Source organism: Pagrus pagrus (assembly GCF_965226575.1).
Source record: "Pagrus pagrus genome assembly, chromosome: 21".
Taxonomy (NCBI): domain Eukaryota; kingdom Metazoa; phylum Chordata; class Actinopteri; order Spariformes; family Sparidae; genus Pagrus; species Pagrus pagrus.
In genome coordinates this window covers 3,047,587-3,061,561 of record NC_140208.1, presented here as the reverse complement: position 1 = coordinate 3,061,561, position 13,975 = coordinate 3,047,587, and the positions used below count along the sequence as shown (strand labels likewise).

At 44.1% G+C, this 13,975-nt stretch overlaps 2 protein-coding genes across 6 annotated transcripts in view; one reads left to right on the top strand and one right to left on the bottom strand.

Moving 5' to 3' along the window:
* The window catches only part of sdk2b (sidekick cell adhesion molecule 2b), a 276,603-nt gene that overhangs the window by 177,939 nt on the left and 84,689 nt on the right, over positions 1 to 13,975 (bottom strand). The gene's annotated exons all lie outside the window — the stretch shown is intronic.
* The window catches only part of rpl38 (ribosomal protein L38), a 362,866-nt gene continuing 350,780 nt past the window's right edge, over positions 1,890 to 13,975 (top strand). The window contains exon 1 of the mRNA XM_084341905.1: positions 1,890 to 1,899. The gene's annotated coding sequence lies outside the window, so the exon portion shown is untranslated. The remainder of the gene's footprint in view (positions 1,900 to 13,975) is intronic.

The following is a 13,975-nucleotide window of genomic DNA, read 5'->3' as shown; positions in this document are numbered from 1 at the left end:
TGTGTAATAGACGTAAAGCTAAAAAGCAAAAGCAAAAGCGGGTCAGGCTCCCCTTTAAAGAAATGTAGGAATCAGACCGACAGAACGACCAAACATCCAGCACCCATGGCTACCATTTTTTATTTTCTTTTTTTCCCAATGTTCACCCAACATCCCCTCTATCTAATCTGACCCTGACAAACAGCAGGCAGGCTGAAAGGAACTGGAAACAGTGTGATGACTGAGAAAAGTGGACACAGCATGAAATCACAAAAACCTCGCAGTCACCAACATTAACCACTGTGGGCATTCTGGGTAGAATGGAGTAGCATTGTCTTGGAGGCACTTTTCTGTTTTCAGATTTGCCCTCAGTTTTTTTTTTTCTTCAATCATTAAAAAGAAAAAGAACAGTAAGGACCGAGCCAGGAAAAAGTTGATGACAATGGACAATATGCCGCTCTTTCGACTTGATAAAAAGTTAAAGAGGGGAGTGAATTATACATGAGTATATGGGAAGACATCAGCCTGCACATCCATAAAATTGTCAGCTGTGTATTAACGATTCCCTTTGTTGAACTCTGTCCCGGCAGACGCCGCCCTCCGCCGCAATCATCGGCGTACATGCCGCGGCACGTCTTCAAACACAGCCGTGCACGAGGTTATCGTTCTCCTTCATTTATCATTCTCCAAAAATAAGCCCAACAAAAAGGATCCGGTGGAGACGACGGGAGCGCTCTTTGAGGAACACTCCGACGGTGATACCAATTGCATGAAGTCAAATATTTATATTGTGTCTTCTGAGGCTGGAGAGCGGCGTTGTGTGTCAGCGGAGTATAAATTCCAGGAGAACATGCAAACAGACAGTTTAGCCGGGTTTATTAATATTTACTCTACATACATGACATCTTGCTCCGTGACCTTTAACGCAACACGTTCACGAAAGACACAATGCCTCTGTTAACCAGGGTGGAAACCTTTCTAACTGGACAGCAGTTGTCATCTTCTCTTCTTCTCGCTCTCCATGACGCAGCTTCCATTTTTAAAAGTTGTGATTCGCATGTACTCACTTAAAAAGTGCTATGAGCTCACAGGAGGCACAAGGGGGACAGTCGGAGCAGGCCCAGAGACCCAGGGCTGGTGTATGTGTGAAAGCGGCAGCCTGGTCTGGGAGGCTAACATAGCCACAGAGAGTAATTAGATACTTAGATGTCATGTTAAACATGCTCCCGCTCCCTCTCTGATTTTTCCCGCTCCTCTAATTCCCTCTCGTTCTGTCTCTGTCAACTCCCATCCTCTCTCTAAGATGGCTAATAGTACACTATTAGATACTAAAGGGAGAAAAGGATTGTGGAGGGTACAGCTGCACCGCTCTGATCCGTTCAGGGGGATGTAATTATGAGCCATAAGAAATCTGAACAACTAGATGTATTGAAATCACGTAGAATCTCACATTCAAAATGAAACCCACGATTTTAACCTCTTGAACCCCCTACGGACAAAAAACCCTCCAATCTGTGTTGACAAGTGTTGTAGGAACCGGCAGAACGTCATTATAAATTCAACTCAAGATCAAATTCTAGTCAAATATGTCAGACTGAATTACAAGCGAAAGCGATGTGAGTGCGGCTCGTAATGGGCATCCCTTCATTCTGTTTCTCCGTCACGTAATCATCGCACTCAAAGAGAAAACGTGTTCCTGGGAGATCGCTGTGCACATCCTAACAAGAAAAATGAGTGATTATTGAAGCACTCTTTGTGAATTTAACTCTCTTTAATGGCTAATTTAGCAGCATTTAAAACAAACTACAGCTCCCATGATGTTTAGCAGCATTCACATTATCCTTGTTTATCCTTTAATTGTCTTTTTAAAAAGGCGGGTAAGTAGATGTGCTGTTGTGTAGCCACGTCTGGGTAGACTGAATCCATTGTCATCGCTCGCTGCCTCAGTCTGTCAAGCCGTCTCAGGCTTGTGGGAAATGGTGTTCCTGAAAAGCAGCTGCAAAACAGAAATATCGAAGAGATGATTTGAGTTTTCGTCGCAGTTTGGACAAATCTGGTAAAACTCACAAGACATGCTGCTGGACAAGATTAATTGTAAGGCTGGATTTTAGGGGATTTGTGTGACTACAATTGTTGGTGTTTGGATTTAGCCTTTTCTTGCCTCGGGAACAAAACCTGGGACGTTCCAGTTCCAGTAGTTGGCTCACTGTTGGCTGTAAACAAGCCAGTTTATACTGTATGTGCATTACGGCCACTTAAACCATTGGTCTGGGTGAACGTTCAGCTCTGATTGGCTGCAGGGTGTCAATTAGATCCTGATATATGGAAACCTTAGAGCTACTCAAGCAGCAAAGTGTCTGATCACCACTCTGATTTGAAAATGTTAATAGATTAGGAGTATAGTCCCTCTGAACACAAACGATATAGATTATCCCCAAATTATATAGATTTGGGGACAATGACATTGCTAACTAGCTAGTCTTATCGTCACACACAACGTCAAATTATATGTTCGTCCTATCAGCTGGAGTAGTGAACGTTTTCTTTGCATATAATTCAGATGGATCGTAATGATTGTTCCAGCTATTAGTCAAACCCGAGGGCAAACAGAGTTGGCGCTTGTGAAAACTTTAGATTTTGATCGAAACACACATGAATACATGAATTAATGATCTTTTTCCTCTCTTTGGCAGGCGACCGTGTTATTACCAGGACATTATCAGGAATCAATGGACTCCACTCAGGCAACCGTCCTCCACACCGGCCTTCATTTCGTCCATTAATTCCTGATATTGGACATCTTGTCAGGTATTTTCATTTACCTACTGGAAGTAAATTAATGAAATAAATCAACAAATACATACATAACTTTATTTATCTAGCACTTTAAAAGTCAGAGTGCAACCTGCTTTCACAAACGAACAAAAAGAGGGATACTCATGAGGGCCGAAAGGCAACAAACAGTCAAGCCAAGCATGACTCGATTAAGAATTAAGTTTAAAACAAGACAAAAGACTCAAGATAAAACAGTCAATATAAATAAAAACAAACAAAAAGGAATATAAGAGCATTAAAAAGATGACATCCCATAAATTCAAAGACCAACAGACAATAAATACAATTGATTTCCCTCCAAAGAAGCTGTGTCTCCAGCAAATGACTCCGCATTTTTCATGATCCTCTTCCCCTCGCGGATTTATAAATTTAACATTACAATATTTTACTTCCCCTCGGTGATGACAGCTTACCAGTCCCCTCAGCTCCTAATTATAGCCGCTATACCACATAATCAGCTGATTCTGGTTGATTATAGTGTGTTATCATCCTCCTCCTCTCTCCAGTATCATCAATAATGATCACAATTTGCTGAATATTTTTGCATCACTGCGCAGATATTTAATTCGTTATGTCCAATCAATTAACTTGTCAGATCAGATGTCTGGAAATTGGAAAAAATTAGGTTCCACTTCAGTGTGGTGGATGTGAGCGCACACAAATGATCAGCTTCTCTCTCTCAGTCTCTTGTACAGTCTTTTTGCACAGACCGTGAGTCATTTTCCCAGCCTCGGGGAAGGGTGTAATTGAAGCCTGGTGAAAGATAATGTAATTTGGAATAGATCATAAATAATGAATTGTCAGGACCCAACTAAAGTATATGGGAGGAAATATTATCTGGTGTTTTAACTGTAGGCTGGGTAAGTGATAAAGTGGATCTATCTCCAGTTAATACTGCTGTCTAGCCAGTGGGCAAGAGGAATTAAAACAAGCCAAAGAGTGTATGGTATAAAACCCCTCAAGCCAGAAAGGGGAATAAAATATCCAAACCTTCTGTCTTTGGCTTCCCTTCAAACGTGACATTAAGGGGTTTGAAATGTCGCCGTCAGAAACAAGAAGCGTGCCCCGAGCAGACGAAACACACCCGCATTTTCTACTCTGGGGCTTTTTGACCCAACTGGCGAGACGTGACAACTCCATAAAAGACAAACAAAAAAAATAAAAAGACATCTGACAGTTCAGACTTGCAGACTCCCGCTGCGTCTGAAGGAACCTGCTATTCGCCATCTCTCCCACGTCAATCCTCGGCGCGAGCTCATACATCAAACTCACACTGCAGTCCGTTAACCGCCGTCTCTTTCACCTCCCCGAGGTCGGCCTTGGAGATGAGATTCAGGGATAACAATGGCTGCAGGGGTGGGCCCGGGTCAGCAATGACTGACTGTGGGGTTGAGGCCTCGTGACGAGGTTGGACTCCTCTGTCTGACCCCACTACCACCAGCGCTCTGCCTTCCAGTGGCGAGCTCTGCGCTCTCCTCTGCTTAAGCTGATGGATAGCGGTGCGTGGAGGAGGAGGGGATTGAACGAGGCAGCACTGATATCTGCTGTTTTGACAGAGATCCCTGTTGGCCATCACTCAGCAGAGAAACTCCCATCATCTCCCTCTCCCCTGACTCTTGTTGCCCTCTTAATCTGCTGTTGTCCTACTCCCTTCATCCAGCAAAGTCTATTGTTTTACTCCTTCTTGCTTTCAGGATCTGTATGCTTCTGGTGGATTTGCACAGTTGTCCGCCCACAGCCCGAGATGCCTGGCAAACCGGAGTCTCTTAACCTCACTCCCCTGTCCCTCTTTTCAAGATGAACAAACAAATAGAGCGGGGGAAAGCCCAGTCCAGATTGGCAACGGGTAATTTTCTATATTTCGAGTGCTGGAATTGAACACTGCGGGGCCTTGTTCCAGACCACTGAAGAGCGCTAAAGAGGGGGAGAATTTAACCGAGGCATTTATCGGAGCTCAGCGCTGCATCAAGCAAAAATCTGAAAATAAACGATGGATTCAGCTAAATTGCTGCCCGACCTTAATGTGATTCATCTTAATTCATTATACATATGAGGAAAAATAGGCTCAACGGAACGAGTTGCACATCGCCTAAATGGCCCAGAAAACAATTACTGACGAGTTAATAACTTTTCATTGTGGGGCTGAAATTCGTAGAAACAAGAGGGCAAGAGTGTAAATTCCACTTCGGAAATGACAGGATGCTGCTGCAAATAAGGGGCATCAAAAGGACCTGCTCCATATTGTTGCGGGCACAGACAGAGTCCTGCTTGTGTCCTCTAAAAACTCAACCAGCCCTGTTGTTGATAACGATGCTGCCTGGCACGCGGCCAGTTTTTACCCCACGAAATGCCACCATTTGTCCTGAGTTGACAGATTCCAAACCCGGGGTGAAAACAAGTTAAAAAAGAAAAAAAGGAAACACACAACACACAACACACAACACACACACACACATAACCCACGGCCCACTGGCCCAGCCCGCTGTAACATCCTCGACCTCCATCACACAGCGCTGACTACCATCTGTGGTTTGATCTTTGCATTCAGGGGGAGGGGGCTGAAAGGGCTCAGTCATCCAGCAATGACAAGCAATGTTCCTCTGTTCCCATCCATCCTGTCTGGCACTGAATAAAGTGGCACAGCACACACACACACACACACATAAACTGTATATACACACAAACAGACTCACTGACTGTCAGCATTATCATTGACCAGGCCATTGCTTTGCTAACTGTAGTCATGCTCAGGTGACCAAAACATACTGGACTCAGTAGATATACTTCACACTTTGCCAGTAATGAATGTTTATTGACTGTGTGTGCAGGGTTTGCATACTTTACATTAAGGATCGCTCATATTTAATTGGCCGTTTACAGACACGATTGTTGAAAGTTAAACGGCGGCTTGGTTGTGCTGTCGGGGGCATTTTGCTGGCTCTGGTTTGAGGCCACTTATCCCCGCAGAGGGAAGGGTCACTGCAAATCAATACAAAGTTGCTCTGAGTGATCACCTTTATCCTTCAGTACAACCTTTGTATCCTCGTGGGAGTGGTCTCACTGAACGCGTTTGACGAGTATGAATACGACTGTCGCCAGATCTCAACCCAACGTTACACCAAGACTCAAGATTCGATCACTAAGGCTGGGAGATACACTGACTTTTGAAGGAAAATCAATGTATTTTCAGTTTGCAACAATACTGCTAATAGAAGTATAGATATTTATCAGTGTTTCCCACACATAGACTTGACATACTAGGTATATTAATGGCCGCCTAAGTATATTTGGCAACCATTTTAGCATTCAATACCTATATCTTTCATCAGTCCAAGAGAACAGCGCCATCTACAATTGATTAACTAGTGGACAATCTGCTAGCTCGTCCCCTCCTGTCAAGACGCTCTGTGGTATGACATCACTCCTAATGTAGGTCGACCAATGCTATACAAACTTTTAAGTGCACCTGATAGTCACAATGTCATTCACTGTAAGTTGTCGTATGTATACATTATCAATGACGAGCTTCCTCATCTGCTGTTATGACAACAGAGTCGTGGGTTGGACAAAGAAATTAATGTACATTGCTGGGAGAGAGAAACAGAAAGGTGTGTGTGCATTCAGGTGGGCGACTTATGTGTTTCCCACACATATACTTTACTTGGACAGGCCATCCAGGTATATTAACGGCTGCCCAAGTATATCTGGCAGCCCTGTTTTAGCGCTCACTCCTGTCAACTGTCGATCTCACATGCTTTTCAGAGAGAGACACATTATCTTGTTATTACATCCTTCCTGTTAACATGCTACCTAATTAACAACAAGCATCCTCATCTGCTGTCATGACACTAGAATCGCGGGTGAGAAAATCCTCAACGCAACGTGTTTTTTTGTGCACCTCTTCTGGTTATTGTTGTCTGTCACCCGTCTGTAGATTCAAACTAAATTCACATACACAATTGCACAATTTGTTGCATTAATAAAAATACTGTATGCATCTTTTCGGCTCCATTTATCCCCGTAATAAAAGACCTGTCATTCAATTTGAGCAATGATAGTACGCTCCCATCCAGGTGCGTCTGTTTACATTTGGATCTCAGTTAATGTCTTTAAATATAAATTACTTCGAGATAGACTGTTTTTTTTCATCTGTTCATTAACCCTGAAACTGTTGCTGAAAAAATGTGGCGTTGAGGGAGTTGCTAATTAACGAAAGAAATCATGTTCCCTATTCTCAGGAGACAAAGGGCAGTGTAAAGATTGATGGCGGATGGAAGAAAAATAATGTCAAGACTTCACATTTCTTTTTTTTCCCCCTCTTCCCTACATTTCTTTAAACTCCCTGAAGGACTGCCTCGCATCTGCAATCAGCAGCAATGCGTGAGCCACTTTGAAAACCAACTGTTTACTCTCCCTGCTACTTCACACACACACACACACACACACACACACACACACACACACACACACACTCCCCTCTCTCATCCTTTCTTTTTCTTACACAGATTTATTTACATTTCTCTCTCTTATGCAGCAGCTTGTTTACATCTGTTTCTCCTCACTAACTTGCTCCCTTTTTTTCCCTCCATCCCTCTCCCCCACACACACACACATATATATATACGAGCTTATTTACTCACCACTGTGTTCCCTCACTGATCCCCCTTTTGAAAACCACTTAATTAGAAAAGCCTGCGAGGCTCACATGTCCTCCCCCCCTCCACCACCACACACACCTCCTGTCATCCCTTTTTTTTACACCACCAAACTCTCCTCTCCTTTTTTCAGCTGCATCCTCCTGCTTTTTTTCCAGACTTATCTCGTGTCTCTCCGTGCTCTACCTAACTAATTACGCCGAGAGATTAGAGGCAGTGGCGTGGCCCGGTAAACAACGCAGCAGCTGTAAGGACATTAATATTCATCCAGGTATTAATATAAGGAGTGAATCACAGGTAGGGCAAACTGGGTATTGAGTGCAGGACACCAGGGGAAGGATGTCTGGATGAGAAGGCGGCCGCGTCGACACACTCAGAGGCATGACACGATTTTAATTACGGGAGACAAATTTGAAATAAGACACAAACTTCTCTCATTCAGAAGACTTGGGAGAGGACAGACGCTCATTAGCAATAGGTCTACCTTGCAGAAGCGCGCGTGGGAGGATGAGCCGTAATGATCGCCCACGCATCGCCGGCCATCATCAGCTTGAGGACGTCAACCCTGCCCCGCTTAAGGTCACCGAGGAGGCGACAACGCTTTAGGCTACGTCTCCCTCAGAGCGCTTTGAAGTGTTCTCTAAAAAGTTGCTGGAAACGAACCGTAGGCTAGAAAGTGTCTGTGTATCTAAATTTTTAAACTAAAAAGATGCAAAAACACCAGACTTGTTCACCCCCCCCCACTATGCTGCAGCTCTGGACAAAATATGGGAAACTTCCAAACCGAAGCAGATCTGCACCCAAACTAACTCGTTCCTCTGAACTCTCTGAGCTCATGAAAAGGAACTTCTGGTTCATGATTGAAACCACACGCCTTCCCTTCCCTTCCTGTCTGTCTTTTGTCTCTCATTGGATGAGGCCTGGAGTACACTGTTGTTAAATCTTCTGCTCACACACACATATGCACACAGCATTGGGGAGGTTGAGTAGTCAGTGTGTTTCCAGATACACAACCCCGACCTACTTACCCTGACAGCCGGGAGTGGTGTTGCATGCCCGGCCCGGAAAACTGTGGCGGTATTGATATGCTATTTATAATTTCTTTTTGCATAAATTACATTAGTCAAAATGGGAAAAGAGGAGAGGAGAAATGGGAGAAGGGGCAGAGGCAACCTAGTTTGTGCTATGTGCCTATCAAGACTTATTGGATTTGTTGTGCTCTCTCTCAGTTCTCATTAAGAGAAGGGATCACAAACTTAGGCTAATGAAGGTGAGTGGGACATTGTGCGCATCCTCCTGTGTGTGTTGGAGGTTTTCATGTGCTGACAAATCCTCGTCAACAAGTCTCGCAAGGATGACAGGCTTTTGTCGCTGGCAAGAGGGGGAGAGCTCTTCTGCCACCAAACACTCACAGATCAAGCGTCTATGTATCGACTTTAACCGGGACTAATGACAGCGGGGAGAGTGAAATACTGCAGCCCACATGCTGCTAATTGGCTTAACGTCTGAAGTGGACACGCCTGATTGGGCGGATAAAGGTGTACACTCCATGCCACGGTGGCTTAGTCATGGAGAGCATATTCAAAAGGCCAACAACAGAGTGGGACTCTGCTCGTCTCTAAGCGTTAACGATGAAAAGCAACATCGTTCAATGAAAAAAGACCGAGTACAAAATAGTTGGAGCTCTGCTCTCTATCTTGTGTGGACCATATGTTCCTCCCTGTCTGTGCGCAGGCTGTTCAAAACGTTATTTACCATGTAGAGATCTAATATTTTTCTTATCTGAATCGAATTCATTTGGAGCACTCCTAAATGGCCTTTTTTCCCACCACCATAGCCACCCTGCTGCAAATGGTACTCACCTCAACAAAAAGCTCAGGCGAGTGCCCATTAGTGGTGTTGTAGCACGGAGGGATTTTTACATGCTGCAAAACATTTCCAAAACTGATGCTTTCAAGTGACTTTACTGGGTCTGTGGTCTACACTAACCAAGGTAGATGGCATGTAATGGCACGTACAGTCAGTGTCGGATCATAATAATAATCATAAAAATCCTGAAAGTTGTCGAAAATTGCAACACACGGTTTGTCGACCTTAACGACACATGAACAGAAACACGGGGGTTGACAGTAAATGTTTGGCTGATGGTAACAAACATATTATCAAATAACACGTTGCATATCACTTTAAATAATATGGTATAAGGTTGTCACTGTTGGTTGATGTCACGTATGACCTGGATTAGTTGGAAAAGTTATTATTATAATCATTAACCCTGATAACAAGTCAGTTAACAGTATTTTAATGGTTCTAGGGAATGTACAGCATGGCAACAAATACAGGATTACTTTGTAATGCATTACATCTGGTGTTTAGTGTCCATATTGTTTCCACATTATGACTTAAACGCTCATGAAAGCACCCGAGCCGGAAGAACGACTTCCCAGCTCTGGAAATTGGACCATCCAGGGAGCACAGTAAAATTAAACGTCCACCGGATGTCTAGTTAAACCTCTAGATCCTCAGAGTTTCTTGAACTTGAGCTTGAACCAGAAATGGGTCACAATATACTTTCCTTTGATGCCCTCATGACAGAAGAAAGTTTAAGTGGGCATGCATCCAAGGATTGGGGGCCAAACTTCCAACTTTTGACATTTTTAGAGCCCCGGCTCTGAACTATAACGCTCAACGCTAAACCAGAATGAAACGTCCTCTTTTCATCTTGACTCCAATTCTTCTTAAGACAGCAACGCGCCCTCGCCACAAAAACACAGCTGCCCTCACGCCAATGTACCAAAACAGATCTTCCACAGCCTGAACCAGAAAACCAATTCACTTATCAGCTCTCTCCATCAGCCACTGAATTACAGGAAACGTCTGCCAAATGCATCTAAACCCTGATCACTCTCACTCTGCCCAACCTTCCAGCTTCGACTGCTCCACACAGGCTGAAACGAATTGGATAGAGAGAAAAGGGAAGCAAAAATCAGTCGGCATCCATTTATAGTTTGTACGGGAAAGAGCGCTGATTACTGCAATAGGACAAAACATTTATTGGGATTCATTCTGCTGATTTATTCATGACAGTTAAGCGACTGATGGAGAGGAGTCAGATTGAAAGTGGCGGGCGGTGCAGCTTTTTTCTTCTTCCCATTCTGTTCTTTTATTTTTTTCAGTTTGTAAACCTCAGTAGCAAACACACGCCTGCTGACGGTCATCATTGCCAGGTTCAATAAAGCAATCATTGCTGAAAAATGGCCAAACTTTCATTTCATCCTGTACCTCTGCATCGCAATGCCACAGGGGCCATTTTAAGATGTGAGATTTAATCAAGGCAATGGCGAGGCAAGTAGAAGTTTCATCCTAATCAGAGTTGAGAGCGTCATTATATTCATGCTGTTTTTTGCCCTACAGCTCTGCTGCACAGTATATCCCTCTCAATCATTTCACATCAAACGCCGCCTCTTCCTGTGTAGCTTTTTGCAAGAGGACAGACCGGAGGATTGGTAAAGAGCCCACCTTGGGGTCACCAATCATGTGGAGGACTTGTACATAACTCTGTCACTTCCTGACACCTCCCCCTTCAAATGGGAGAGGAATGGCAGGCATAAATCGCAGGCAGAGGCCGCCCAATCAATAGGCTGCCCAACTGACTGACGTGCTATTTGTCATAGGAGGCCTGCTCGCTTTCCTGTACCTGCTAAGGATGTGGCTATTTCCGGCATTTCATTCGCACCGCACAGTCCCACTCTACTAAATAAACTCCAAGTCCTAAGTACCACTGAGGGTAAATTATGGTATGAATATATTCCTCTGTGCGACCCAGAGTGATCTTTTTGTTTGCTTCGGGCGAGAGTTAAAAAACAGGCCACCAGGGTGCTTAGGTGCACAGGCCTGCTGATCCGGGGGCTTGTTGACGTGGGCAGGTTAAATTTGGTGATAGCTCGGTGGTAGCGTCCTGCTGCTTAATATGGGTGAGCAGAGTCCAAGTTCAAGTAGTAGCACAGTGATCCTTACAAATTGGCTAAAATGGCAGCCAGCCAACTATTATTGGTAGAGGGGCACTGTATTCACCGAAGGGTACAACTTTAGTAAATAAACTCTAAGTGCTAAGTACCACTGAGGTTAAATTATGACATGAATATATTCCTCTGTGAGACCGAGAGTGATTTTTTTTGTTGGCTAGGGTTAGGGCTGGTTTAGGGTTGGATTTGGAGTTGGGGTTGGAGTTCGGTTGGGGTTTAGTCACATTCTTCATCGTGTTTTGGGAGCAGTGGCTTTGATCAAACACTCATTTTGTTTTGAAAGGCTACTTAAAGAGAAACCATTACGGCTGACAATGTTAATAACTTCATTTTTATTGATGGGTGATTATCTGGTGCTTCAATATGTGAAGAAAAGACATGTCACATTGGGTGGGCCCTGCCTATTCTCTCTGTCATCATTAGACAAGCACATATAGAATATCAATTACGAATCATGAAGGGTGGGAAATCTAGACCAGTGTTGTTAATTATGTCGAATGCCATTAGCAGGGTCAGACTGGTAGGCCTTAGGGAGAAAAGTCGGAGCATTGACTTCACTACGGAGAATTTTTTTTTTGAGTGGTCAAAGAGGTACTTCATAATTGCTTCCACTTGCAGTGGGTTACAGAAGTTAAATGCTCTGCACATTCTTCCCGTTTAATCTATTAATGCAACTTAATAATTGATACACTGCCTCTTTGGCCGTGGTCTTGGCCCATAATCAATTAGTCATTTTAATGAGAGGGCCAAGGAGCCAGACGAGAGGGTTCACCGTGAACTTTATAGAACCAGAAGCTCAAGACAAAACTTAATTGTAGCCGTGATTTGATTTTGACCCTAAACGCACTCAAGGGGAAGCCGCAAACTCCTTATTAGAGATCTGAATTCTTGATCTAACCAAAATATTATCTCTTCCATCGCTGCTCGAATTTCGCCGTCTGAAGCGCCGTTCCCTGGTTTTAATTTGCAATAGGAAGCCATAATAATGGAACTTTGATACTGATAATCAGGGCTGGATGTGCTGCCTAATCCGTTCAGGAGATTGCTTGACGAATACATCAACGCAAATGTCAGCCATATTGTTTGACCTGCAGGTGGCAAACACGGAGAATTCTCTGCTGATTCTTTCGAGAAGTGGGTGCGACCGAACAAACATTAATTACTCATACGCTGATTCTCGACCAGGCTCTCACTCATTATTTACCGCGTATCACCAGCTGCCTTGTGAGTCTTACTGAAAGGTTAATGAAGAACGGGGAGATACGAGGACCGCACAAACCTCCTGCCATTCCTCTGGTACGCCTCGTATTTGTGTGTGTGTGTGTGTGTGTTTGCGCGCATGTTTGAGCGTACACGTGCGTCTCATCAGGTGGCTGCAACAGACGCGGGTGTGCCTGCCATTTCTTAATTATTGATAATGAAGCCCACTGAGACTGCAGCGAAAGATGAAGGGGAAATGGCAAACTGATGCAGTCAGACACAATAACAATACAAGTCATGATGATGGCGTAATGAGAACAATTACACGAGCACAGCCACAACAATACGACTCCTTCGGCCGTTATAGAGAGTCTATTTCTATATGATCGTTATATCATTGGCTAAACCACTTTAACCCAAACCCTTCATCATCACCACCAAAGCTCCCACATCTGAAAAACTACATTCATCCATGTTTTCTTCCCTGCTGTTGTTTCCAAACCCAACTTGCATTGTCATCCCAGCAGAGGCCATGAATAATTCTGACAGTAGTTGAGGGTGTGATGAGTACAAACTCACAAAAAAGCAAAGAGGAATGTGTAAAAACAAAAAAAAAAAAGAAAAGAAAAGGAGGAAAAAAAAACACAACACCCTCTGTGCAATGCCAAACAATCCCTGTGACCTTCCCAGCCTTGGGGGAGACGGTTTTACATCCCAACACTCATTAAATCCCCCTGAGGTTTAGGGCCATGATAAAGCAAACAAATGGCTCGTAATCACAGCGGTAATAAGCAGAGGGGTGGTCATTAGAGATGCTATTCATCCCATATGGAACGCCTCATCAAGAGCCGGGGACCCTTCTCATATTCTGCCAGAGTGACTTATTGTCTCTGGCAGTGCGGCGACAGATCGTCCTTGCCTGTATGGGGGGGCTTATCCTCAAAGCCTCGCCCGCCCACTCTCCTTGTTTGCAAGGCATTATTAAAGCCCAGCCTGCACTGACTCACGGCTATATATGCGAGCCTCTGCATACTGTGATCAACCCCAGGCCTGCGACTTCCATTTCCACTCATAACATCATAAGGAAGCAGTCAGAGTAGGAGATTACGGAGCCAGCGCCTGGTCTAGGCATCATGGCAAGGCCTATTAGAGCTGGCAGGGGCTAGAATGACGTGCTGTTCTAGCATATTTGCCAAGATAAAATTGGAGTGAGCTAAGGATAATAAGTAGGTATGGGCAGAAAGTAATCTGAAAGACTGAAAGTTAGACCTTCTGTAAAAA